At 41.9% G+C, this 26,664-nt stretch overlaps 1 protein-coding gene across 5 annotated transcripts in view; it reads left to right on the forward strand.

Annotated features, from left to right (window-relative positions):
* Positions 1-26,664, forward strand: part of ANKRD31 (ankyrin repeat domain 31) — a 259,562-nt gene that overhangs the window by 1,001 nt on the left and 231,897 nt on the right. For 2 of the 5 annotated variants that reach the window (XM_063623125.1, XM_063623126.1), the window contains exon 1: positions 14,570-23,849. The gene's annotated coding sequence lies outside the window, so the exon portion shown is untranslated. The other 3 variants (XM_063623128.1, XM_063623127.1, XM_063623130.1) reach the window with 3 other exon arrangements.

A 26,664-nucleotide genomic window follows, 5' to 3' on the forward strand; every position in this document is an offset into this window, starting at 1 on the left:
TTACTATCGTATGTGGAAATTTATTAAGGACTGGAATTGTATTTCACCCAATTTTTAAAGCCCATATTTTGAAACACATTACCAGGAAAACACTAAACACTCCTTAGTTTTAATAAATGATTATAGATTCTTATAATCCTTATATAATAGATATTATTCCCATTTTACAAAAAAGTAAAAATTAGTCAAGCAACTTGCTGTAGATCACATAGATAATGAGTAAAACTGGAATTTGAACCCAGATCTAATGCTTACGCTGGTTCTACCGTTCCCCACTGCTTCAGTGTAAGACCTTCATTCGTATCTCTTTACCAAATGTTGTGCTTTTGAAATGCTTATTATGTGGAGTACACTGTGGTTGGCATGGGAGATATAGTGACAAACATGATAGATACAGTGCCTGCCTTTATGAACCTTGCACAGTAAAGAAAAGGGGTGAACTACCCAAAGATTGCAGTGTTCTCTTAGCAGCCTTGTCAAAAAAAAGAGAGAGAGAAAAGTGTGTAAGTACCAAGAGCCTAGAACCTGTCGTATTTTTAATGCTGCTAGAAGTCTCAAAGGCCAAGTATCTCAGAAGTTACAGGTTGTACACATGCCTACTAATGTAATTCAAATAAGGACTATAAAGTTGTTACCAAAACAGGCTTTAGCCCAAGATTTAGAGATTTTCATTCCCAAACTGCCTAATTGAGCACTCCAATAGGAATATGATTTCCAAAGCAAGCAATAAAGAAACGCCAGTTGTCTAGTTTTATGCTTTTTTTTTTTTTTTTTTTTGAGACGGAGTCTGGCTCTGTTGCCCAGGCTGGAGTGCAGTGGTGCAATCTCGGCTCACTGCAAGCTCCACCTCCTGGGGTTCACACCATCCTCCTGCCTCAGCCTCCCTAGTAGCTGGGACTACAGGCGCCCACCACCACGCCCGGCTAATTTTTTGTATTTTTAGTAGAGACGGGGTTTCACTGTGTTAGCCAGAATAGTCTCAGTCTCCTGACCTCATGATCCGCCCACCTCGGCCTCCCAAAGTGCTGGGATTACAGGCGTGAACCACCGCTCCCAGCCTAGTTTTATGCTCTTAAAATAAATTCTATATCATTCCCAAAAGGTATTTCAAAAGAATCTTTATAGCACTTAACTAATAATTTGTACTTAGTGATAAATCACAAAATTTGGTATGGACAACGTAGAAAGGGAGGGTGGGGGAAGCGCCAAGGAAGTCCATGTGCTGCTTCCTCATATGCATTTAACCCTTCAAGGAAAGGGTTTATAAAAGTATAATTTTTTTATTTTTATTTTTTGAGACAGAGCCCAGGCTGGCGTGCAGTGACATGATCTTAGCTCACTGAAACCTCTGCCTTCTGGGTTCAGCAATTCTCTTGCCTCAGTCTCCTGGGTAGCTGGGATTGCAGGGGTGCACCACTATGCCCGGCTAATTTGTGCGTGTGTGTGTGTGTGTGTATGTGTATGTGTATGTATATACATATGTATATACATACACATACACTTTTTTTTCTTTTTGAGATGGAGTCTCACTCGGTCGCCCAGGCTGGAGTGCAGTGGCTTGATCTCGGCTCACTGCAAGCTCCACCTCCTGGGTTCACACCATTCTCCTGCCTCAGCTTCCCGAGTAGCTGGGACTGCAGGCGTTAGCCACCATGCCTGGCTAATTTTTTTGTATTTTTAGTAGAGACAGGGTTTCACCGTGTTAGCCAGGATGGTCTCGATCTCCTGACCTCGTGATCCCACCGCCTCGGCCTCCCAAAGTGCTGAGATTACAGGCGTGAGCCACCGCGCCCGGCTCAATTTTTGTATTTTTAATAGAGACGGGGTATCACCATATTGGCCAGGCTGGTCTCGAGCTCCTGACCTCAAGCGACCCGCCTGCCTCAGCTTCCCAAAGTGCTGGGATTACAAGCGTGAACTACCGCACCCGCCTAAAAGTATAATGTTAAGACCCCCTTTAAAAGTAATGAATGACCCACATTGCCATCTTAATCCATCATCTTTACTATTTACATATATAAATATGTTAGGCTTCCAATCTTCACATTTTTGGTTTTTGTTGTCATGAGTCATGCTTAAAGATGGGGAATTATAACAACAACAATAATACTAAAATATTTATATTGCTGTTTCTATATGTCAGCCACTTGTCTAAGTGCTTTTGATATATTAACTCCTTTTATTAAAAGTCCACTGAGGAAAACAATAGTAGAATCTTCATTTTACAAAGGATGAAGCTACAGAAACAGAGAAGTTAAGTAATTTGCCTAAATCCACATAACTTGGAAGTAGCAGGGCCAGAATATAAACTTTGAAATGTGGCTCACAAGCATATGCCCTAAACCACCCCACTGTCTTATCTTTTGTATTAGCATAATATGCACTATTTTGTATTAGTACATATCATATGATTGTTTAATTTTCTGATGCTTCATTACAAAAGACTTTTCATAATATCAGTGAAGAGTTGTACTTATTTGTTTCCCTTTACAGCTCCCAGCTGTGTTCAAATTTGTATTTTCCAGGCTTGGGCAGTTTTTTTTCTCTTTGTCCTGCACAATGTTTTTTTGTTTTGTTATGTAAGTTTAAATTTCAGGATAATTTTTTTAGACTAGCTTATTGCAAATGATAATTGACCACACATAGCTCTTGGCAGATATGATGACGACTATCACTTCTGCCAAAGGTCAGTAGATATCCACTGAGGGCCTTACTCTATGATAGGCAAAGGGTTAGGCCCTCAAGGCAGAGAGTTAAATAGGAAAATATATACAAACAAACCCTTCCTAGATAACATGGTCAGTGTTCTGACTGAGGTATACACAGGGTCCAGTGAGTAAAGTTTGGGTTGTGTTTTGAACAAGAGGAGGAAATGGTTTGAAGTCTATTCTAGGCACAAAGGCTAGTATTGTGATCATGAGAATGGAGGTGATACAGATATAGAGGAAAATTTAATTGGTTAGAAATCTTAAAGTACTATAGAATACAAGACATTTAAAAGGTAAGGAAGTCGTGAGCAGCTTGGCAGAAGATCTCAAAGTCCCTAGTGGTGATATTTTACAAGCACTGAAAGTCTCAGCTGCTGCTCCTCAATAACAAAACTAAAGATACTGCTTCTTTGTTCCTAAAACTTCCCAAAAGGAAATGAATAGGTGAAGCCTCTCTTGACATCAGGGAGAAACGTCTCTACAAGACTGAGTACACACAAAGATTTCTGCTGTCCACTGAGCCTGCTTTCACTGTTTAACTGGTCTTGTTTGTTTTCTCCATTCCTCTCTTTAGACCTTGCCCTAGCTTTGTAGAATAAGTTGGGTAGTAGTAACAAATTGTATTAGAATAATTTTTTTCTTTTAAAGGAATTTATTTTCTTCTGGGAAACCTGCATAATGTAGAAACAGTATAACTATGATGATGTGTAAGTGTCCATGTCTGAGATTCTTAAGGATTTTTGGCCAAGGTGATTGGTTCACACAGAAGTCAATGAAAGATCAAGAAAGAATGAAACAGACAGGGTGTGGTGGCTCACGCCTGTCTGTAACCCCAACACTTTGGGAGGCCAAGTTGGGTGGATCACCTGAGGTCAGGAGTTCAAGACAAGCCTGGCCAACATAGAGAAACTCCATGTCTACTAAAAATACAAACATTAGTCGGGTGTGGTGGTGCACACCTGTAGTCTCAGCTACTAGGTAGGCTGAGGCAGGAGAATCCCTGGAGCCTGGGAGGCAGAGGTTGCAGTGAGCCGAGATCGTGCCACTGTACTCCAGCCTGGGCCACAAAGCGAGAATCTCTCAAAAAAAAAAAAGGAATGGAACAAATTAGAACTAATTGTGACCCAAGTATGAGCACCACTTCTCCCTCAAGAGCAAACTCTGGGCCAGGCACAGTGGCTCATGCCTGTAATCCCAGCACTTTGGGAGTCTGAGGCAGGAGGATTACAACCTCCGCCTCCCAGGCTCAAGCAATTCTCCTGCCTCAGCCTCCCGAGTAGCTGGGATTACAGGTGCCCGCCACCAAGCCCAGCTAATTTTTGTATTTTTTTTTAGTAGAAATGGGGTTTCACCATGTTGGCCAGGCTGGTCTCGAACTCCTGACCTCAGGTGATCCACCCGCCTTGGCCTCCCAAAGTGCTGGGATTACAGATGTGAGCCACCAGGCCCGGCTCATTCCTAGCTTTATGTAAGCTCCCAGATAGCAAAATCAGTTGAGAGAGACCAGAAGGAAATGAAAATGGAGGGAGGAGATAAGGAAGAGCTTGGAAAAGAGCTGGATAAGATCCCTACCAGGCAAGGGTGAAAAAAAGACGGAAGGATAATGGTCTAAGGGGACCTGCCTCAGCTTTTCTGAGCAACCCCATTGAAAGAGAAGCCTAACAGTAATTGTTCAAGGCGATACCTAGCTAGGCAATCTTTTAATGCAAAGTTACTGTCACTTATAAGTAAAAATGGCCCAAATAAGCTACAGAACTCTAACTATATCTGCTGCAAATTGCAACAAATTTGGCTACAAGTAACAGATAACTCAAAATAAAAGCTTAAAAAGATAAGCATTTATTTATTTCTTGGGTAAAGGAAACTGGAGATAGATAATCCAGGACTAGCGTGGCAGCTCATGATGCTTTCCGGGACCCTCCTGTCTCTCTGCTCCACCATGCTCAGCATGCAGCTTCCATCCCCAGGGTCACTTGTGGTCCAAGATGGCAACTGGAGCTCCAACCTTCATATCTGCATTTCAGTCCCTCTGGAAGGAACAGGTTAAAGACAAAAGGGCAAAAAAACAAAAAACAAAAAAAAAACCCAGCCCTTCTTAGCTGTTTTTTTATATCCCACATTTTATATCTCAATGGCCAGAACTACAAGGTCATACCTAAGTACAAGGAAGCTGGAAATGTAATCTTTACTTTTCGCAACAATATGCCCAACTCAAAACTGGAAAAAGCATCTTCCATGCTATCCACATACTGGGTGAGCACATAATAAGTACACGATACATTTGTTGATCACCTAACTCAAAAACAGGAAACAATTTTACTATCAAGATTTTGGGGGAATAGGAAAGGACATAAGTCTAATATCAAAGATGTATTATTTTATAAACATTAGCTTGAAATGTCAATGAAATTCTTAATAACACCTAGACTTGACTTTTAGCTAAGTCTATCAATGTATAATGTTACAAATCGTCCACCATTAAGAAATAATCTGGGGAACTAACAAAGTATTCTGTCTCTTAAAATAGAAAAAAAAAGGCATCACTGGTCTTATTCATTGCTATATCTCCAGTACCTATTAACAGTCAATGAATAAATGAATTACAGCAACTTTCCAAGCAATTTGTGATCTTGATTTCCCTCTGATCCAGATTCCTTGCTTTTTCTTTTGCATTTTTTTAATACCCAGCAAGTTCTCAGTGCTGCTTTGACCCTGTACCACAGGCTGCCTCCCACTCTGAAATTTCTTAGGCCTGTGAGTCCTGCCTCCCAGAGAAGGCTTCCAGTTCTTTCCATATTTGTCCCAGCTGCACTGAACCGAAGCTGCAGTTATTTGTGCTTCCAAAGCCCATGCATTTGGGGGCACAATGAGCCCTGATAAGTTTTCTGGCTGGATTTATCCCTAAAATCTTGCTTTTCCCCCTTACTTTGTACTTTCCAGACTTTGGGTAACTTGTGCTACTTCAATGACAGCATGTTATGAGATATTCTTGGTAAAATCTCCGTAGTTAGGTCTCAGCACTCCTGAAGCTAGTTTTTCCCTTCTTGTGAAAAGGAAACGGATTAACAAACTATCCACGTTTCTCAAGCAAGATATTACCAAGGTCTCTGTGCTTCTTCCAGAAAGATAGGCTGCATGTCTTCCCCAAAGCAAAAGAACACCAAATGTCTGCAAAGACTCTGCTCAATGCTTCTCTGTTGAGAACTCCTGCTTGCTTGTTCTTTTGAGATATAGATATATAGATACTGATATATACACACATGCACATATATATGTCACTATAAATAATTTAGGAAGAAATTTGACCCATGTACACCAAGGAAACTTAAAAATTTATAAGTGATGTCACGAAGGGCCAGTAATTTTTGCCCTAGAGAAGATAATGAAAGCAGCCAGGACAGCCTCTCTTCTTGCCCAGCCATTTATTTAAACAGTTGCTTTGGAAATCCTACAGGAGCTTGGTCATAGGCTATGAACAAAATCTTCTGTCTCTACCCTAGCCCTTACCAAGGAAACCAACTAACTTTTGGAATCTAAGACTGCTTAGATCACCAGATAATCCCAATTTTGGTAAAGAGCTCAAAGCACAGATGGTAATATCTATCCATTGCTTAACAATGTATTTAATACGGCATGAAGAAACAGTGAAAGAGTTTGACTGATCTCTGCCTCTAGAAATAAAAACAAAAAGAAATATAGTTTGGTACAGAGAAGGAAGGCATCCTGCCTTAAGGCAGGCCTTAAATATAGCAGAAGCACTCCTTTCCACTCCTTCTCTGTATAGGTAGATATACCTACTTCTCTTGGTTTCATTCTTCTTTTCAAGAAGGGCAAACTGAGTCTGAAACTTCACCCTGTGAAGTTTCTTTTTCTTCAGTTGATCTTTTTTTTGAGACAGTCTCGCTCTGTCACCCAGGCTGGAGTGCAGTGGCACTATCTTGGCTCACTGCAAATTTCGCCTCCCAGGTTCAAGCAATTCTCCTGCATCAGCCTCCCGAGTAGCTGGGATTACAGGCGTGCACCACCATGCCACGTAATTTTTGTATTTTTAGTAGAGATGGGGTTTCACCATTTTGGCCTGACTGGTCTCGAACTGCTGACCTCGTGATCTGCCCACCTCGGCCTCCCAAACTGCTGGGATTACAAGCATGAGCCACTGTGCCCAGCCTTTTCAGTTGATATTATTCCTCCTCTACCATGAGTAGGACTGTCTTCGTTTGGGAACCCCAGAACAAAGACTGAGTAAAAAACTGGAGTATAATAGTATCTTTGGGGAATGATCCCAGGAAGTCAGAATAAGGATAAAAAGAAAGGTTAACAGGGGAGAAGGAAAGGCCATCATCGGATGTATTATTTAGCTAGTTACCATTGTGGGCAACTGGGATTAATACTGCTGGGGACCCTCCAAATAAACTGTAGAATGCACCCCTGAAGGATGGGGGTGGAGGTGAGGTGAGACATTTATCCATCAACTCCAGTCCCTCTTTGGCTGAGAAATGCCCTCTAAGACACATTGCCAGCTTTGTGTGTGCAAGGGCTGAAATATTTAGGCTTTAGAAAAGCCTTGAGGCAGGAAAGGTGAAAGACACGATGATGGGCACTTAAGCAGGGAAGCCTTCAGCTTGCCAGGAACTGTCTACCTGGTAGACTCTACCACACCTGCAGCTGAAGAGGAGGTATGGCCAGGAAATGTAGCAGAGTACTGTGTCTGCTATAAGGAATGCATTATGGGCTGCTGTACCAGACTTTCATTCCTTTTAGTTTCCCATTTGGCCTCTTTTGATGGCAAGCCCTAAGTTGTTTTAGAAGACCTGTTCCCCCTGAGATTTTTGTAATTCCTTCCTAAAGCTTGGACAATAGTATTTCATTCACAGACCACATTCTAAAGCCCTCTCTTCTCACTCTGGTTGTCCTTGGCCTCTGAATAGGCCTGGTCTCAATACCTGGTAGCCTTCAACATTTTTAAGCTTGCAAGTAAGCCTGGATTATAATGCATGGAAAGTGACCAATATGTATGTTTATTGATGGTCCTAACATTAGTGAAATTCTGACTCTTTTTATAAATACTATTAAGCAGGAATTTCTCTAGCCAAGTGAAACAAATATTTCTTTCAGTAAGTATTTCAAAGAAAGAACAAGAGAGTTAATGGGTAGTTACGTAGGAATTTTTGAAGTTTTGACAGATAGGTGGTTACTATGTTTCCGATATCTAATATCTCATTTTGTCAGACAGAGGAGGCATATTATTTGTGAGAGTTAGGTTCATTCTAAAATCAATGCAAAAAGAAAAATTAACTCCAATAGGATCTCAAGGTCTTTAAAAAAAATGAGGAGGAAAAATGTCCGAGTCAAAAATACCATTGAAATCTCTTTATATTTCTTAAAATACAGTGTGCAAATTTTGTTTTTACAGCTTTGACAAAAATTCTTAAACACTAAGTTGGAAACTCCCTGACTATTGGAAGTAGTCTATCGTAAATAGTTAAGTATGCCAATATTTCTGCCTTTAATATTTCACTATTAAATCCTAAAATGGTGGCCAGGTGTGGTGGCTCATACCTGTAATCCCAGTACTTTGGGAGGCCAAGCCGGGCAGATCACTTGAGGTCAGGAGTTTGAGACCAGCCTGGCCAACGTGGTGAAACTCCATCTCTACTAAAAATATAAAAATTAGCCACGTATGGTGGCGGGTGCCTGTAATCCTAGCTACTCAGGAGGCTGAGGCACAAGAATTACTTGAACCAGGGATGCGGAGTTCGCAGTGAGCAGAGATCGTGCCACTGCACTCCAGCCTGGGCGACAGAGCAAGACTCCATCTCAAAAAATTAAAATTAAAATTAAAATTAAAATAAATAAGTAAAATAAATCCTAAAATGACTGGGTAAGTGTTGTTAATATATATTCTTACTTGCCTACAGGGTTGCTCCAATCTGTGTCACTGTTACTCCTCTATATGCTATTAGATTTGAGATTTGCTTGTTGTTGTGATGTATTTTGCAAATATTTCTTCCAGTTTGTCATTTGTTTTTTGACTTTGCTTATTTATGGTGGCGTTTGCCATGCAAAAACTTGTGGTTTTAAAAATATGTAGTATTTCCTTGGCCAGGCATGGTGGCTCACGCCTGTAATCCCAGCACTTTAGTAGGCTGAGGTGGGCGGATCACGAGGTCGGGAGATCGAGACCATCCTGGGTAACACGGTGAAACCCTGTCTCTACTAAAAATACGAAAAATTAGCCAGCCATGGTGGCAGGCACCTGTAGTCCCAGCTACTCGGGAGGCTGAGGCAGGAGAATGGCGTGACCCGGGAGGCGGAGCTTGCGGTAAGCCAAGATAGTGCTACTGCACTCCAGCCTGGGCGACAGAGACAGACTTCGTCTCAAAAAAAAAAAAAAGTAGTATTTCCTTTATTGCATCTACATTTTGAGTTATACTTAGCCTTTCACCACACCTAAGTTATAAAAAATTTATCTGTGTTTTCTTTTAGTTCTTGTTTGATTTCATTCTTTTCATTAACATTTCTGATCCCTTTGTAGTCTATTCTTATGGTATGAGGTGTAAATACAATTTTATCTTTTGCCAAGTGGCTTTATCCTTGTTTTTATACATGAAACACTGTTCTCTGCAGCCACACATTTATAAGGTCTCTCTCAGCGTGAAACTCTTCTGCCTGTAGTGAATCACAGGGTTTTTTTTTTTTTGGTTTGTTTAGTTCCAAAGGTACTACTTTCTGAAACTGTTTATTGACTCTGGGGATGTACTTTATTTGGAGCCCTAGTTCCTATAGAAAGAATTTTAAAAGCATTTTTCCAATTGTCCGGCCTGCTCAGGGATCGTGGAAATTTTAAATGAGGTAGATGATTTAGTTCCCATGATTAAGAAGTTCAATTTGTGGGACTGAAGTGCATGTGGAATGATTAGAAAATAATTGCAGGCAGCATAGAATTAGTGAATTTTACTTTTTGAGTTACTGCTTAAATAGCAGGAAGTATTTCTTTGCACGAGGGCAATCAGTCTTAATGGAGGAATTGCTTTTGAACTCTTCATTTCAGCAGCAGGCAATGGAGAATGGAGAACCTAACTCACAGTGGCTTAAACATTTTTTCCCTCTCATATCAAGAAATCTGGAGGTGGGTGGTTACTGGCATTGGTTCAGCAGCTCCACAGTGTCAGGGACAGCACCTCTACAATTCTGTTGGCCTTTCCCACATAGCTTCAAGGTGGGTGCTGAGGCTCCTAGTATTACATCTTAGTTCAAATCAAGAATAAGGTGAAAAGGCATACCAGCTGCACCTGACTCATTTATCATAAAAATTCTTTCCCTAAACTTCTTCCAAAGACTTCTATGTATGTGTCCTTGACTAGAACTCTAGCACCCTTAAAGGCAAGAGAAGCAGAGAAATAGAATATTGATGTTTTCTAACCTCTGTTGGGAAAAACAGCAAGGAAGAGATAACCAATGAATCTGCCACGTTGAAGTACATATCTCTTTTATGTTTGCTGCAAACAACACCTAGAGTGGTACAAGTCTGAAATGGAGCACCAGATCTTATGAAGTGTAAGCAAAAGTTAAATAAGTAGGATTCAGGGAGGAAAGGGACCTTGATGCCTGAGTTTGGGGATCTTCTCGTTAGAGCTCTGCTGTTAATAGCATGCGGCTTCCAGCTCCTGGTCTCTGTATCCCTCAACTCAAATGCATGTGTGAGAGGTCAAGTGGGTCAGTGTGGGTTAGCTGCCCACTCCTAGTCAGGGTACAGGAGGGATCAGGTCATGGAGTGCCAGCCTGAGGGTGGCATAGGGATTATCCCTGGAGATGTTGGAGCAAAGGGATGGCACATTTTAGTTTATGTAAGTATAAATAACATACAATTTTAAGCAATTTGGTATGTTGATATGCGATAACTGGTTGTATGTTGTCAAATCCAGAACCCAGAGAAAACAACTGCCCTTTTAAATAGAGTGTTGTGTATGTATCCCCAGTTTCAGAAATTTAGCAGGTGATGAGTTTGTTAGTTTTTGCAGGATACTATGATATACTAAAAAGAAAATTTAGTCTTTGTTCCTGGTACACAGCTCCTAAACTAAAACCTCTGGAATCCCTTGGAATGATACTGGCTTTTTTTTTTTTTTTGAAACAGGGTCTTGCTCTGTTGCCCATGCTGGAGTACAGTAGCACAACCAGAGCTCACTGCAGCCTCAACCTTACAGGCTCAAGCAATTGTCCCACCTCAGCCACCCAAGTAGCTGGGACTATAGGTACACACCACCACACTCAGCTAATAAAAAAAAAAAAAATGGCCAGGCGTGGTGGCTCATGCCTGTAATCCCAGCGCTTTGGGAGGCCAAGGCAGGTGGATCACTTGAGGTCAGGAGATTGAGACCATCCTGGTGAACACAGTGAAACTTGTTCTCTACTAAAAAAAAAAAAACCAAAAATTAGCCAGGTGTGGTGGTATGCACCTGTGGTCCCAGCTACTTGGAGGCTGAGGCAAGAGAATCGCTTGAACCCAGGAGGCAGAGGCTGTAGTGAGCCGAGATCATGCCACTGTACTCCAGCCTGGGTGACAGAGCAAGACTCCGTCTAAAAAAAAAAAAAGTTGTAGAGATGAGGTTCTTACTATGTTGAGGAGGCTGGTCTCAATCTCCCAGGCTCAAGCAATCCTCCCACCTTGGCCTCCCCCTGTGCTAAGATTATAGGCGTGAGCCACCGCCCCCAGCCTACTAGCATATTTTATGTGCTAATGAGATGACTGGCAACTGGGGACAACCAGATAGTGTTAGGATGGGAGCTGGTCACCAGAAAGACCATGATTAGGCACGATTAGATGGTTGGAATTTTTAGGCCAGCACTCCAACCTCCAGGCAGGAAGGAGAAGGTGGAGACTGGGTTAGTCACTAATGGCCAATTATTTAATCCATTGTGCCTACTTAATGAAACCTTCATTAAAACCACTAAACATTGGGGTTTAGAAAAGTTCTGGGTTGGTGAACACCATGAGGTGCTGGGAGAATGGTGTGCCTAGAGCGCACGGAAGCTCCAAATCCCTACCTTGTCCTCTGCATCTCCTCTGTTTGCTTGTTGTATCCCTCCTAATAAACGAGTAATGGCAAGTAAAGCACTTTCCTGAGTTCTGTGAGTTGTTCTAGCAAATTATCAAACCTTAGGAGGAGGTTGTGGAAACCCACAAATTTGTAGCCAGCTGGAGAGAAGTACCAGTGACAATCTGGAATTTGTGGCTGGCATCTGAAGTGGTAGTATTGTTGGACTGATCCTGCCACCAAATTATCCTATTTAAATTTTTTTGTCTTTCTCTCTTTTTATTTCCTTTTCCCTCCTCGCTTACTGTGTGTTTAACTTTTTTTTTTTTTTTTTGAGACAGAGTCTTGCCCTGTCACCCAGGCTGGAGTGCAGTGGCACAATCTCGGCTCATTGCAACCCCTGCCTCCCAGGTTCAAGCTATTCTCCTGCTTTAGCCTCCCAAGTAGCTGGGATTACAAATGCGTGCCATCACGCCGGGCTAATTTTTGTAATTTTAGTAGAGACAGGGTTTCACCATGTTGGCCAGGCTGGTCTCAAACACCCAACCTCAGGTGATCCGCCCCCCCTTGGCCTCCCAAAGTGCTGGGATTATAGGCATGAGCCACCGCACCCGGACAGTGTTTAATTTCTTAAGAATAAAATGGTAAACTTTACCCTCTTTCTTTCCACCAAGCACAGTGTCCCCCTTATCAAATGATATGCTTGCTTATAAATTCCAGGAACTGAATCTTAAAACAATCCAGTCACCTACCGAATTCTCCCCTACCAGGAGATTACCTCAAGGTTGCAGTGAATTTACAACCCAATTGTGGTGGAAATGGCACCAGCCCGTTCACCACAATAGGGGGCAATAATCCAAGATAAATCATCAGAGCAAGTCCTGTAACAGACTCACACTTTCAGCCGGCCAGGTATGGTGGTTCACGCCTGTAATCTTAGCACTTTGGGAGGCTGAGGCGGGCAGATCACTTGAGGTCAGGAGTTCGAAACCAGCTTGGCCAACATGGTGAAACCTTGTCTCTACTAAAAATACAAAAATTAGCCGGGCATGGTGGTGGGTGCCTGTAATACGAGCTACTGGGGAGGCTGAGGCTAGAGAATCGCTTGAACCCGGGAGGCAGAGGTTGTGGTGAGCTGGGATCATGCCATTGCACTCCAGCCTGGGCAACAGAGCAAGACTCTGTCTCAAAAAAAAAAAAAAAGCCTAAAAAATACCAGACTCATACCTTCTTGCCCCTTAAGCATGCCTGTCCCCCACCCCGCACTCCACCCATAGCAAGCTTCCCTTTTTAACCCGTTGCATTCTGTTCAAAATTTGATTTTTTTTTTGAGATAGGGCCTCTCTCTGATGAAGCCTCAACCTCCCAGGTTCAAACGATCTTTCTCCCTCAGCCTCCTGAGTAGCTGGGACTACAGGCTCATGCCACCACACCTGGCTAATTTTTGTATTTTTTGTAGAGATGGAATTTCACCATGTTGCCCAGGCTTGTCTCAAACTCCTGGGCTAAAGCAATCCGCCTGCCTCGGCCTTCCAAAGTGCTGGGATTACAGGCATGAGTCACTGAGCCCTACCTGAAATGGTTTCTTTAAGGCACAAAGCTTGGCCATTTTCCCACTGCTAGCTCTGGAATAAAGTCACTTTCCTTCCACCACTCCTTGTCCTTGTTATTTGACTTTGCAAGCGGCAAGTGGCCGAAACTGCATTTGGTTACACTTCATTAACTTGTGGGATCTGAAGCTAATTCCAGGTAAATAGTATTAGAATGGAATTGTAGAATCCCAGCTCGTGTTGGAAATTTGGTGAAGTGATGTTGGAAAAGATAGCACACATTTGATGTCATAAGTTTTGTGAGTGAAAGCAGCACAGAGATAGATACCAACAAAACAAAATAAGGAGAGGATGAGTCAGAATGACCCTGGAGGCCTCCCACTGTGACAGCAGAGGCCTCCTCCCAGCTTACTCAGCCAGAGGATAGGAGCCTTGATTTGGAAGAGTGAGTCAGAGACAGTGGTAATGGAATCCAGAACAACAGCTTTAAGAAAGAGAGCATGCTTCGGAGAGACCAAGAATGACAGCTATGGATAAAGAGTTAAAAGGGCTTAAGGCATGGCAAGCAAGTTGATAAATGGCTCTAAGGCAGGTGATTTTGGCCAGCTGTACAGCTGAGGTCAGAGGCCTGAGAAGTAGACTAAGAGCTGGTGTGGTTTGGCAGAGTCAGACCCCAGGATGGGGTCATACTAAGGGTCCGAGTAGGTAATAAGGATCCAGTGTCAAGGAGAAAAGTGGGCTCTGTCATATCTCTGAAAGTAATTTCTTCAAAAGCCCGTTTACCAAATTGACCAATTTGCTGAAAAACATTCAAACACCTTAAACAAATCTGCAAGAGTGTCAGGGTCAGGTTCCTAACCTGATCTTGGATGTTTTGGGTCTGACCATCTGATATGGCCAAATCTCCTCAGCCTACCTTAAGTGGGTTAGTCACGTGAACTTCAAGAAACACCTAATTGCAAAATTACTTCCCCTTTAATTTGTGGCCGCTTATATAGTGATGACCACAGATTGAGAAATTCACAGAATTTCTTGAAATTTTCAGAGCCTTCTGGGGACATAAGCGCTTAGAAGAAAAAGTGCTGATGCGTTTCCTGCTCTTCACCTCTCCTCCCTAGGCCCACACCTCCAGAAGTGTTTCCACCTGCATTAGGCCAGCGCGATGTTCACTCACAAACCAAAGCTGTGGAAATAAAACCAGTGAGCCAAAGGCAGATACAGATGAATACTTGTGGAGTTGTCCCTCTTCTGGCTGTGAAAAATAGGTATGTATTTTTGGCTGCTAGCTCTATTTACTCAGTCTAGCAAACTGCAGAGAAGCTCCAAATGCAGAATTTGTAGGGAGTGGAGTGTTTTTTTGGCTTCTTCTTGCCAAGGTATTTTGGCTCTTGACTGGGGTCATCTGTGTGAGAAATCTCTCTCCTCAGGCTTCTTTCCTAGGGTGGTGAGAAGATGGGAAGACTGTGGCTATTGACAAACAGTGCTGTGCATCCTGCCCTTCTCAGTAAATGACTGTTAATGAATTTAAGTGTTTGGCAGGTAGAAAGCTCTTGTCAGTGATCAAAACATGCTGTGTATACAGCTGTGTGCCTTTCTGAGGGCAGGAAAATTGGACTCTGATGCACAGAAGTTTGTGGATTCCTCCATGTGTTTTGAAAACTATATTTGAGAAGTATACTGAGCTGTTGCTTGGGAGAAGTAAACACAGCAAGCTGGAGATAGAGAAATCACAGCCATAGAAACAGAAAACCTAATTAGGAGCAGAGTAGGAAAGCTGGACTTGCAAGAAAACTTAGACATCTCTCCCCTTCCTCCAAGCCAGTGTTCTTGTTCTATAAATAGCTAAGAAAGCTAGGTAGAATTAGACTGGAATGGTCTGAGAAGTAAACTGGGGCTGGGCGTGGTGGCTCACGCCTGTAATCCCAGCACTTTGGGAGGCTGAGGCAGGTGGATCACTTGAGGCCATGAGTTCAAAACCAACCTGGCCAACATGGTGAAACCTTGTCTCTACTAAAAATACAAAAATTAGCCGGGTGTGGTGGCAGGCGCCTGTAATCCCAGCTTACTGGGGAGGCTGAGGCAGGAGAATCACTTGAACCTCGGTGACAGAAGTTGCAGTGAGCAGAGATTGTGCCACTGCACTCAGCCTGGGTGACAGAGCGAGACTCCATCTCAAAAAAAAAAAAAAAGAGGAAGTAAACTGGATTAGAGGAAGAGGTGTCATGTGCTCCAAAGGAAGGAAAACTGATTACATGTATGTGAGGAGAGCAATCTCCCAAGCAACTATGATCTGAGGGTCAAACCCTCAAGACCCTATTTCTCACCCTGATTTGCCTGACTTATTGGACAGAATCCCATCTGACTTGTCTATTTCTAGGTTTACTTCTCCCATTTCTTCCTAATTAGGTGGTATTTACAAGCCTCTTCTAAAAAACTTCCAGCCAGTCATGGTGGCTCGCATTTGTAATCCCAGCACTTTAAGAGGCCAAGGCAGGAAGACTGCTTGAGGCCAGAAGTTCAAGATCAGCCTAGGCAACTGTTCTGTGTCGGAAACGCTCAAGGGGAGAAGAAAAGACACACGCACAATACCTTTAAGGGTAAACAACCTTTATCCCATGTAAATGGCAACGCAGATATAATAAGCAAATGATATAATAATAAGCAAATGATATAATAATAAGCAAATCATATAATAAGCAGATTGATATAATCAGCAAATTGCAATAGGAAGAGGAGAAGGGAAAAGATATTTATATTCACCAGACTATGGAGGATTCACCACCAGACCGGGAAGCAATAGCCTGGGCTCCAGAGTCGGCCACTGTCCGTGTACAGATGATGAGAGGTCTCATGAAGCTTCGGCGCAGTCTGGGACCCTAACTCTTTTTGTAACAAGTTGTTTGGCATGAGGCCCAGTCACGAGGGTTCTTCACGACTGGGCTCAAGGAACACAAAAAGGTCAACCTGATTTTGTGATTGTCTATTGTTTTTCAACAACTAATGTATAGGAATAGATTGAAGTAGAGATTTCTCCGAAACAGTGCTGGATGAACGCCTGAAGGGGCTCACACAACCTGTTCTGGGACTTGGTGACCATTGTTTGTGTCCATGTTCAACTGAGTTCAAATTTAATATTTAACTTTTCCTCCACAGCAACATAGTGAGTCCTCACCTCCACAAAAAGTAAAAAAAAAAAAATTAGGCCAGGCACAGTGGTTCATGCCTGTAATCCCGATGATGTAGGAGGCTGAGGCAGGAGGATCACTTGAGCCCAGGGGTTCAAGACCAGCCTGGGCAACATAGTGAGACCACGTCTCAAAAGAAAGAAACAAAAGAAGGAAAGAAGGAAAGAAAGAAAAAGAAAAGAAAGAAAGAAAGAAAGAAAGAAAGAAAGAAAGAAAGAAAGAAAGAAAGAAAGAAAGAAAAGAAACCAGGCATCGTGGTGCGCGGGTGTAGTCCTAGCGACTTGAGAGGCTAAGGTGGGAAGATCAGTTGAACCCAGGAATTCAAACCTGCAGTAAGCTATGATTGTGCCACTGCACTTCAGATTGGGTGACAGAGTGAGACCCTGTCTCAAATAAACATAAACTTTCCACGTGATCATGATTCCTTGCTTATAGCCTCCCATCACTGTTAGCCATGGGTAAATTCCCAGACCTGGTGCTTCCTGGTTGGCCTAATTTTAGAGCCATCTAAAATCAATAATAAGGTAATATTAGGGTAATAAAATGCTGGGTCTGGAATATTTTAATACCTACTACTATAGTAAAAATACTTGGGATAAAAATGACAGGCTGGACACAAAAGTTTCCTTTCCTCACTATCTGACAAAATCTTCAAAAGATAGCGAGAAAGAGGCAAAAATTTCACTTGTAGCCACAAAGCAAGGGAAGAAGTACAACGTTGTGTCATAAGCCTTAAAAAGCATTGCTCAAGGAACCTAACAGGAGATTTTACCTCTAACCTCTTCTTAAACCTACCCCTGCCTTTTCCCATTAAGCAAGACAGAGAAATTAGGGAATTTGATCCAGTGTTCCTTAATAACTCCCACTTAGGGGAGAAATAAACTGAGGTAGCCAGTAGACAGCCCAGGGAAAAGTCAAAGAAACCCAGGAGAGAGGCCAATAGCACCCACAGCATGTCAGTAAAGGCAGAAAGAACTGCCAGGGATCACCATTTTCTATGTCCATGCTGAATTAGGGAAGTGACCTGAATTATGGAAGTGATCTGAAGCCTGCTCCAATCAGGTGGAGGCTTCCTGGGTATAAGAAATCTCAGAAAATAGAGCAAAGCCCAGGTGACATAGTAACAGGTGAATGTAGTGCCAAAAGAACTCTCCATTTCAGTGTCCTCAATGCTGAATAGAACTCAGCATTCAGCTTTAAAGTTTTTGTTCTTAGAGGAAGGCAAATAGGTCTCTAATATGGGAATAGTAATAAGAACAATTTCTCCATGTAATACAGCATATAAACAGAAGGCCCTAGAACAGGGTTTCTCACTTGAGCACTTGACATTTGGGGCCGGATAATTCTTTTGAGTATTTGTGTGGGGAGGGAAGGGGGCGTCCTATGACTTGTAGAATATTTAGTAGCATCTCTAATCTGTACCTACTAGATGCCAGTAGCAACATCCCCACCACCACAGTTGCGACACCCAAAAATGTCTTCAGACATTACCAAATGTTGTCTAGGGACAAAATTATCCTAAGTTGAGAGCCACTGCTCTAGAATCCAGACACAACAGCCCACTGCTTCTATGAGCTAAAAGGAAATAAATAGTATGGCAACTTGATAAATGTACTCTATTCAGAAAATAAAGGAATTAAAGAAAGAAGCTAACAAACTAAAGATGATAATGAATCTACTCTAAAAGAAAAATATAACTCAAGGAAAAAGAAGAAAATTTTTCCCTAGCTCTTTCTCATTATAAAATAATTTATTAAGAATATACATCCAACAAAATGAGAGGTGGTCATGGTATACTACCTGGGAACTAAGGCAAAATCCTCTGAAAAGTAGAGTGAAATTTTCCACTGTCTCTCCATGGTGAGACATGAAACCCTCGGGGGCTCCCATTGAAGGCCTTCAGGAGTCACATCCCAGGAATAAGAGAAAACTCATGGTAAATTAAGTCTTACTAAAAATGTGACACTAGCTCAATACAGCTCATTCATTATTAGATTAATGGAATTGGCCCCTACTCTGTCTAGTAAAGGAAGAGGTGAAATTCTTTGGTGATAAATGGCATCTTTAGAAGCCACAATTTTTATGTACATGTCCAGAATTCAATACAAATCATTAGTCATGTGAAAGTCATGTGACAGATAACCAAGAGAAAAAGTAGCAATAAATAGACACATAGGTGATCCAGATCACCCTTAGAGTCAGCAGATAAAGGCTCTAAAGTATCTATGATTAATATAGTCAAGAAAATAAATGAAAAAAATTTAATAAAAAATGGATAATTAAAGGAACCTATTAAAAATCAAATGGGCATTCTACAGGTGAAAAATACACTATCTGAAATTAAGAACTCGATAGATGTGTTAACAGTGTTTTGGTTAGAGCTGAAGACAGGATTACTGAACTGGAAGATGAATCTATAGAAATATTCCACACTAAATCACATGGAAAAAAATAGATTAAGATAAATTCAGATACAGTCCAAAGGTCTAACATACATGCAAATTACAGACTCAGAAGTAAAAAAAGAGAATGAGTTTGAAATAATATTTGACAATCTTTTGGTCAAGAATTTTCAATCTAAATCATATCACTAGCTATATTACATAGAAATTCAAGTAAAAGACTAGGACTGTCAGACTGGATTTAAAAGCCCAAGTATATGCTATTTATAATAGACCTACTTTAAATATAAGGACAAAAAAGGTTAAAAGTAAGTAAAAGAATGAAAGAAGTTATACCAAGTGAACTCTTTCCAAAAGCACATAGATATGACTATAGTAATATCAGAACAAAAGCGTTACTAAATATAATGTTTTATGCTTCCAGAAGCATTACTAGATACAATGCATTACATTAACAAATTAAGGATTACCAGATAAAAGAGGGGCATTTCATAAGGATAAAGTAGTCAATACAATAGGATGATAACAGAACCCTAAATCTTTGTGCATGCCATAATATAGCTCCAACCGGATAAAGGAAAAAACACTGGAAACAACTAAGTGGAGAAACAGATAAATAATCATAGTGGGGGTCCTTATGATACTTTTTTTTTTTGAGACAGAGTCTCGCTCTATTGCCCAGGCGGGAGTGCAATAGCATGATCTAGGCTCACTGCAACCTCCGCCTCCTGGGTTCAAGTGATTCTCTCTACCTCAGTCTCCCAAGTAGCTGGACTTACAGGCGCATGCCACCACACCCAGGTAATTTTTTGTATTTTTAGTAGAGATGGGGTTTTGCCATGTAGGCCAGGCTGGTCTTGAACTCCTGACCTCAGGTGATCCACCCACCTCGGCCTCCCAAAGCGCTGGGATTACAGGCATGAGCCACCGCGCCTGGCCCAGATGTTCATTTTATCACCATTTCAACTTTTTTGTGTGTTCCGAAATGTTTATAATAAAAAAATTGGGGAGGAAGCATGGTCTGAAACAGAAGGAATTGTTTTGCATATTCCAGAACACAGTTTCCCTCCAAGTTCTTGAATCTTTTAATCTGCTTACTTGGGTAGCTGGAAAGTTCTCAGACATTGAAGGCATGCAGGGAAGAACAAGTGAGCAGACAAGGTGGAAAAGTGAATGCAGAGAAGCAAAAGAGACTAAAGGAAATATGTCAAAATGTTGCCAGCGCTTGCCTCTGGGTAGTTAGATTATCACTTTTTAAAAAAATGTCCTTCTTTATAATATTCCATAATTTTCATATTTTCTACCATGATTGTTGATTATTTTTATAATGAGACAAAATAAAATAAATTTCATTAAATAGAACAGGAATGAAAGAGTGCAAACAGGTAAGAAAGATTTAAAAATTGGTTAAAGTTTGAAATAAACCTGCCCTTTTGGGCAGAGATGGTAACTGATTTCTGCTTTTCTTAGAAGTAGAAAACATTTACAGAGAAATGTGTTTTGTTTCAGAAGTGTAAAAAAAAATTACAATCCCAGAAAAACTGGAGAGTGTGGGAAGAAGTAACTTGACTAGAGTAGTGATTTAGACACTGGATGAGAAAGGAGAGGGTTTTCTTTTCCTTATTTGTGCCTTTGGCTTTGAAGAGTTTGGGGCTTTTGAGGGCTGGTGCTAGAATCAAAGGAAACAGTGAGGGAGATGTTCAGGTTTCCTTCCAAAAGACTCAAGCCAAGTTGGAAAGAAGGCAGGGATTTAGAGCACCCTTTTGGAAGAAAATGTGAATGTTAAGGGTTCCCAAATTGTGAAAAGTGAAGGGCAGTTTTGAAGCTAGAATTGCTCTTAGAGATTGTCTACCTGCATTCTCTCAATAGAAGGTCCAGAGAGGTTAAATGACTCAAACAAGGTCAGCCAGATTAATGACAGGAGCCAGACTAAAAACACATCTCATGCAAGGATTCAGCTGGGATGTAATTAGTAAACATATTATAAAAATGAGCATTGTATAGTGTCTAGGTATCTAATGGGTGGCTTATCCGAAGTATTTTAGACCTTCAGAACTGTCCAGTAAAGTAACTCCTATGAATAGTTTAGGTCACTGGGGGCATTAACTGCTGTGTAACTGATTAGAGCCAGTAATCATGGTAGAGGTCTGGACTGATTAGTAATGATAATTGAAGTTGAACATAATTATTTGACTTTATCCTGTTCTAATTTAGTGTTAAAATTAGACCATGAAATTGAGATTATGCAGGTTAATGAACTTGAAAAGAAAAATAAGCATTTATAAAACCTCCAAATTATACACATAGACTTCAAATAACTCAGACCCTCATATGCCAACTTGGGAACTTCTTGTCACAGATTTTAACCAACTAAACCTTCATGTAGCCTTCAGAATCCCCACATAGCCCATTGTTGAAAAAACGTGGAAGACCCTGGGAAGATGGAAGGAGAAAATGTATGTTTTCACTGTTTTAGGCTATGAGACTCTGTGGTTTTGTCTCAGCCCTGCCCTAACAAGTTGTGTGAGTCTTGAACAAATCACTTAACTTTAGAGACCTCAGTTTACTTATATGTATAGACTGTACTTTAATCTCAGTATTGTGCTTTCCTACCAAAAAATGTCATTTGAGGCCAAGGGTGGTGGCTCACTCCTGTAATCCAAGCACTTTCAGAGGCTGAGGCAGTGGGATCATTTGAGCCCAAGAGTTTGAGATCATCCTGGGAAACATGGTAAAACCTGTCTCTTCAAAAAATAAAAAAATTAGCTGAGCATGGTAGTGCATGCCCACAGTCCCACCTATTTAGGAGGCCGAGGTAGGAGGATGGCTTGAGCCTGGGAGGTTGAGGCTTCAGAGAGCTGTGACTGTGCTACTGCACTCCAGCCTGAGTGAGAGCCTGTCTCAAAAAATCTCATTCTAGTCAACTGTTTATGACAGGAAACACTTGCAAGCAGTTTATTTTGAACCAGCATAAGCCAATCTGTTCTATAATTGTCAGGTAAAAGTCAGTAACCTGGCAATTAAGATTAGGTGGAGTGTCTATGTGCCTTTCCCTCACAATCTTGTTTCCAGGTGGTAAGCAAAGTTATGATAAAGGCAAATCATAAAACAAATTCTGCCCGACCACATTTGTTAAGAAAGCAGGCCAGGTATAGTGGCTCATGTCTGTAATCCCAGCACTTCAGGAGGCCAAGGAAGGAGGATCACTTGAGGCCAGGAGTTTGAAGTTACAGTGAACTATGATCACACTACTGCAGTCTAGCCTGGGTGACAGAGCAAGACCTTGTCTCTAAAAGATAAAAATAAAATAAAATAATAAAGCAGGAGGGTCCCTGCTTGTCCTGTGAACTGCTCAGAGCTCCTGTCAGTCCGGCTGGGCATTCTGGGTTCTGGCACCATTTCGTAGTCATTCTCTTTGTATTTTAAAAGGACGTTATGAAAGGGCTTAGACAGAAATAAATAATAATGTTACTTGAGCCACCTTATATAGCTGCTTGGAAAGTCTATGTAGTTCTTTCTGCATGCATTAAAAATGTTTAGAAATGCTTCAGCAATGGTATTTTTTTCCTCAAAGAAACCATGGCCAGTAGCTAGGTGTTCAGTAGGAACCAAAGAAAAATCAGTAAGAGCTACAGATTAAACCTGATATTTAACTGAAGGAACGTTCTGAGGAAAAGTACTTACTTAAAAGTAACAAAAAAGGTCAATGTGAAAACCTTTTTTGACCTGAAAAAGGCCTTGGTATGGTCCTCCGTGAATGTGTGTGTGTGTGTGTGTGTGTGTATACACATATTCCTGTTTTTACTGATTTTTATTGATTTTATTCAAAGATATCTGGGGATTGGATTGGGGAATGCTTAGTCTGACTGTTGAAAGAAACATGGATTCCTGGAGTATTTCAGATACAGGGTTACCGCCCCAGACTGCCTCCCACCAGCCCACATTGGTGCTCATTTTCCCTCATGATGGTGAAAAACTGTGGAGAGCTAGTAAAGGGTTTATGCAGAAAACAAGGAGAAGAGAATGTGAAGTTTGAAGTGCCTATGGAACATTCGGCTGATAATCTTGCCTAGTAAGAGCAAAAGAAGCCAATAGAACACCAACGTTTAAGGAGCAGGTAGAGAAAACCCAGCAAAGGGACAGAGGAATAAGAGGACCAAAGAACAGTGTTAAGAATCAAGGAGAGAGGTCAGGCATGCTGGCTCATGCCTGTAATCCCAGCACTTTGGGAGGCTGAGGCAGGTGGATCACTTGAGGCCAGGAGTATGAGACCAGCCTGGGCAATGTGGTGAAACCGCGTCTTTACTAAAAATACAAAAAACTAGCCAGACACGGTGGCACATGCCTGTAATACCAGCTACTTGGGAAGCTGAGGCACGAGAATCACTTGAACCCAGGAGGTAGAGGTTGCAGAGTGAGCCAAGATCGCAGCACTGCACTCTAGTCTGGGTGACAGAGCAAGACTCTGTCTCAAAAAAAAAAAAAAAAAAAAAAAGACTAGAGAATGTCAGGGAGCACATGTGTATATTTAAACAACTTCACTTTGCATTTAAAGACTCGAAGGACAGCGAAGGTGAAATCAATTCGCGGGCCACCTAGACTTTCCAGTCTAGGACTAGTGCTGTAGCAATGATCTGTTGCGCTGTACAAGAAAAGAGAAAGAGGTGTTCATTTGAAAACAGATGTTTTTATACATCAGAGTAAAAGCTGTATTGACAAGCAGGCTGAATCCCTTCCATATAGAATGAAATATGAGCTTGACCCCAGTCCTTATCTTCAGTTACCTCCATACCAACTGGTGGCATGTTGGATTTAGCATGTAGAATAATTTCACATCTCTTATTTTTCCCAAGGTTAACGGCATCCTTCTGGTACCTGGCTTACATGTGAACTGAATTTTGATCTGGGTTCTATTTTGAATTTTTCTCCTTCAGAGACCCAAGTAGGCAACATGAAAGACAAGTCGGTAAGAAAGAAAAAATAATGTTTCATACACATAGGCTACCGACCAGAGTTTTCTATGTAAAACATTTAGAGTGTATTCTGATTTAAAATGAGAATAACTTCAAGGCAGACACTATACTATTTATGTAGTTTGCAAAAGAAGTTTACATTTTTTTGCTATTGTGATATAACATTTATGTGCAAGAACTACTTGTAATAAAAGGATTTGAGAAGTCATGCTTCTAAATATAATAGCCTAAAACAGAGAATATTATGATTTGAAAGTGTAGATTTCACAAACTCTGTATAGTATGTGGGTCTATCTGAAGCTTTTATCAAAGCTACCTATAAAATAAAATTTTAAAAGATCTGAAAAAAATAATTTTTTTAAAAACAAAGTCATTTCTAAGTGTCTAAACTATAAACTACACTTTTTCTTAAAAATCCAAGAGTAACCTCTTTTGCAATAACTATTTTAGCAAAAACAAACAAAAAAGTAAGTAACACAATACAAAAGTAAGCAGGGGTTTGTGGGCAAGATGACCAAATAGGAACACCTCCAGTCTGTAGCTCCCAGTGAAATCAATGCAGAAGGTGGGTGATTTCTGGATTTCCAACTGAGGTACCCAGCTTATCTCAATGGGACTGGTTAGACAGTGCGTGCAGCCCACAGACGGTGAGCTGAAGAAGAGTGGGGTGTCGCCTTACCCGGGAAGCACAAGGGGTCAGGGAACTCCCTCCCCTAGCCAAGGGAAGCCATGAGAGACTGGGCCTTGAGGAATGGTGCACTCTGGCCCAGATACTACACTTTTCCCATAGTCTTCACAGCCTGCAGACCAGGAAATTCCTTTGGGTACCTATGCCACCAGGGCCCTGGGTTTCAAGCACAAAACTGGGTGGCTGTTTGGGCAGACACCAAGCTAGCTGTAGAAGTTTTTTTTTTTTTCATGCTCCAGTGGTGCCTGAGATGCCAGTGAGACAGAACTGTTCATCCCCTTGAAAGAGGACTGAAACTGGGGAGCCAAGTAGTCTAGCTCAGCAAATCCCACCACTACGGAGTCCAGCAAGCTAAGATCCACTGACTTGAAATTCTCACTGCCAGCACAGCAGTCTGAAGTTGATCTCGGGCACTTGAGCTTGGTGGAGAGAGGGGCGTCTGCCATTACTAAGGCTTGAGTAGGCAGTTTTTACCTCACAGTGTAAACAAAGCCACTGGGAAGTTCAAACTACGTGGAACCCACTGCAGCTTGGCAAAGCTGCTGTAGCCAGACTGCCTCTCTAGATTTCTCTGTTCTGGGAAGGGCAACTGTGAAAGAAAGGCAGCAGCCACAGTCAGGGGCTTATAGATAAAACTCCCATCTCCCTAGGACAGAGCACCTGGGGGAAGGGGCGGCTGTGGGTACAGCTTCAGCAGACTCAACCATTCTTGCCTGCTAGCTCTGAAGAGAGCAACGGATCTCCCAGCACAGAGCTCAAGTTCTGCTAAGGGACAGACTGCCACCTCAAGTGGGCCTCTGACCCCCCTGCCTCCTCACTGAGAGACACCTCCTAGCAGGGGTCGACAGACACCTCATACAGGAGAGTTCCAGCTGGCATTGGGCAGGTGCCCCTCTGGGATGCAGCTTCCAGAGGAAGGAATAGGCAGCAATCATTGCTGTTCTGCAGCCTCCGCTGGTGATACCCAAGCAAACAGGGTCTGGAGTGGACCTCCAGCAAGTGCCAGCAGACCTACAGCAGAGGGGCATGACTGTTAGAAGGAAAACTAACAAACAGAAAGGAATAGCATCAACATCAACAAAAAGGGATGTCCACTCAGAAACCGCATCTGAAGGTCACCAACATCAAAGACCAAAGGTAGATAAATCCACGAAGATGAGGAAAAACCAGTGTAAAAATGCTGAAAGTTCCAAAAACCAGAATGCCTCTTCTCCTCCAAAGGATCACAACTCCTTACCAGCAAGGCAACAAAACTGGACAGAGAATGAGTTTCATGAATTGACAGAAGTAGGCTTCAGAAGATGGGTAATAACAGACTCCTCCAAGCTAAAGGAGCATGTTCTAACCCAATGCAAGGAAGCTAAGAACCTTAAGAAAGGTTAGAGAAATTGCCAACTGTTGATAGAAGAGCTGATGCAAGACTGGCTTGTCTGTCACGATGTAAAAGAGTCTTGGAACATGTCCTGGGTCCAGGGTTTAAAGCCCCTCTTGGCCTTTGGAACACCAAGCTCTGTGCCAAAGGGTGGAAGGCTGCCCTGCTGCACCACAATCTAAGCACAGGGAATAAAACCCCTTGTGGCTTGGATGGAATCCAAGGCTCAGGCCATAAAACCCCTTGTGGCCTCTGGAATGTGCAAACTCTTGTTGGTTCCTTGCTTCTTGCTCTCCCAGGCTTATAAACATGTTCTCCATTATCTCAGGTAGCAGAGCATATTACATATGCATCAATGAAAATGCTAAACCATAACAGCTACACTTGATGCACTGCTACCTTTCTACCCCCATCCTCACATTCTCACCTGTTTACCCCCACATCTGCACGTACTTAACCACCTGCTTCTTTGTTTGGTCACCAATAAATAGTGTGGGCTTCCAGAGCTCGGGGCCTTCGCAGCCTCCATACTAGCATTGGCCCCCTGAACCCACTTTATGTACTCTTAACATGTCTTGTCTCATTCCTTTGACTCTGCTGGACTTTGTAGCCCCCACGGCCTGGTGTTGGGTCTGATCACTCCAACACTAATGATAATAATCAGTTTAGAGAAAAATAGAAATGACCTAATAGGGCTGAAAAACACAGCATGAGAACTTTGTGAAGCATACACAAGTATCAGTAGCCA

This window comes from Symphalangus syndactylus, chromosome 18, assembly GCF_028878055.3.
Source record: "Symphalangus syndactylus isolate Jambi chromosome 18, NHGRI_mSymSyn1-v2.1_pri, whole genome shotgun sequence".
Taxonomy (NCBI): Eukaryota; Metazoa; Chordata; class Mammalia; order Primates; family Hylobatidae; genus Symphalangus; species Symphalangus syndactylus.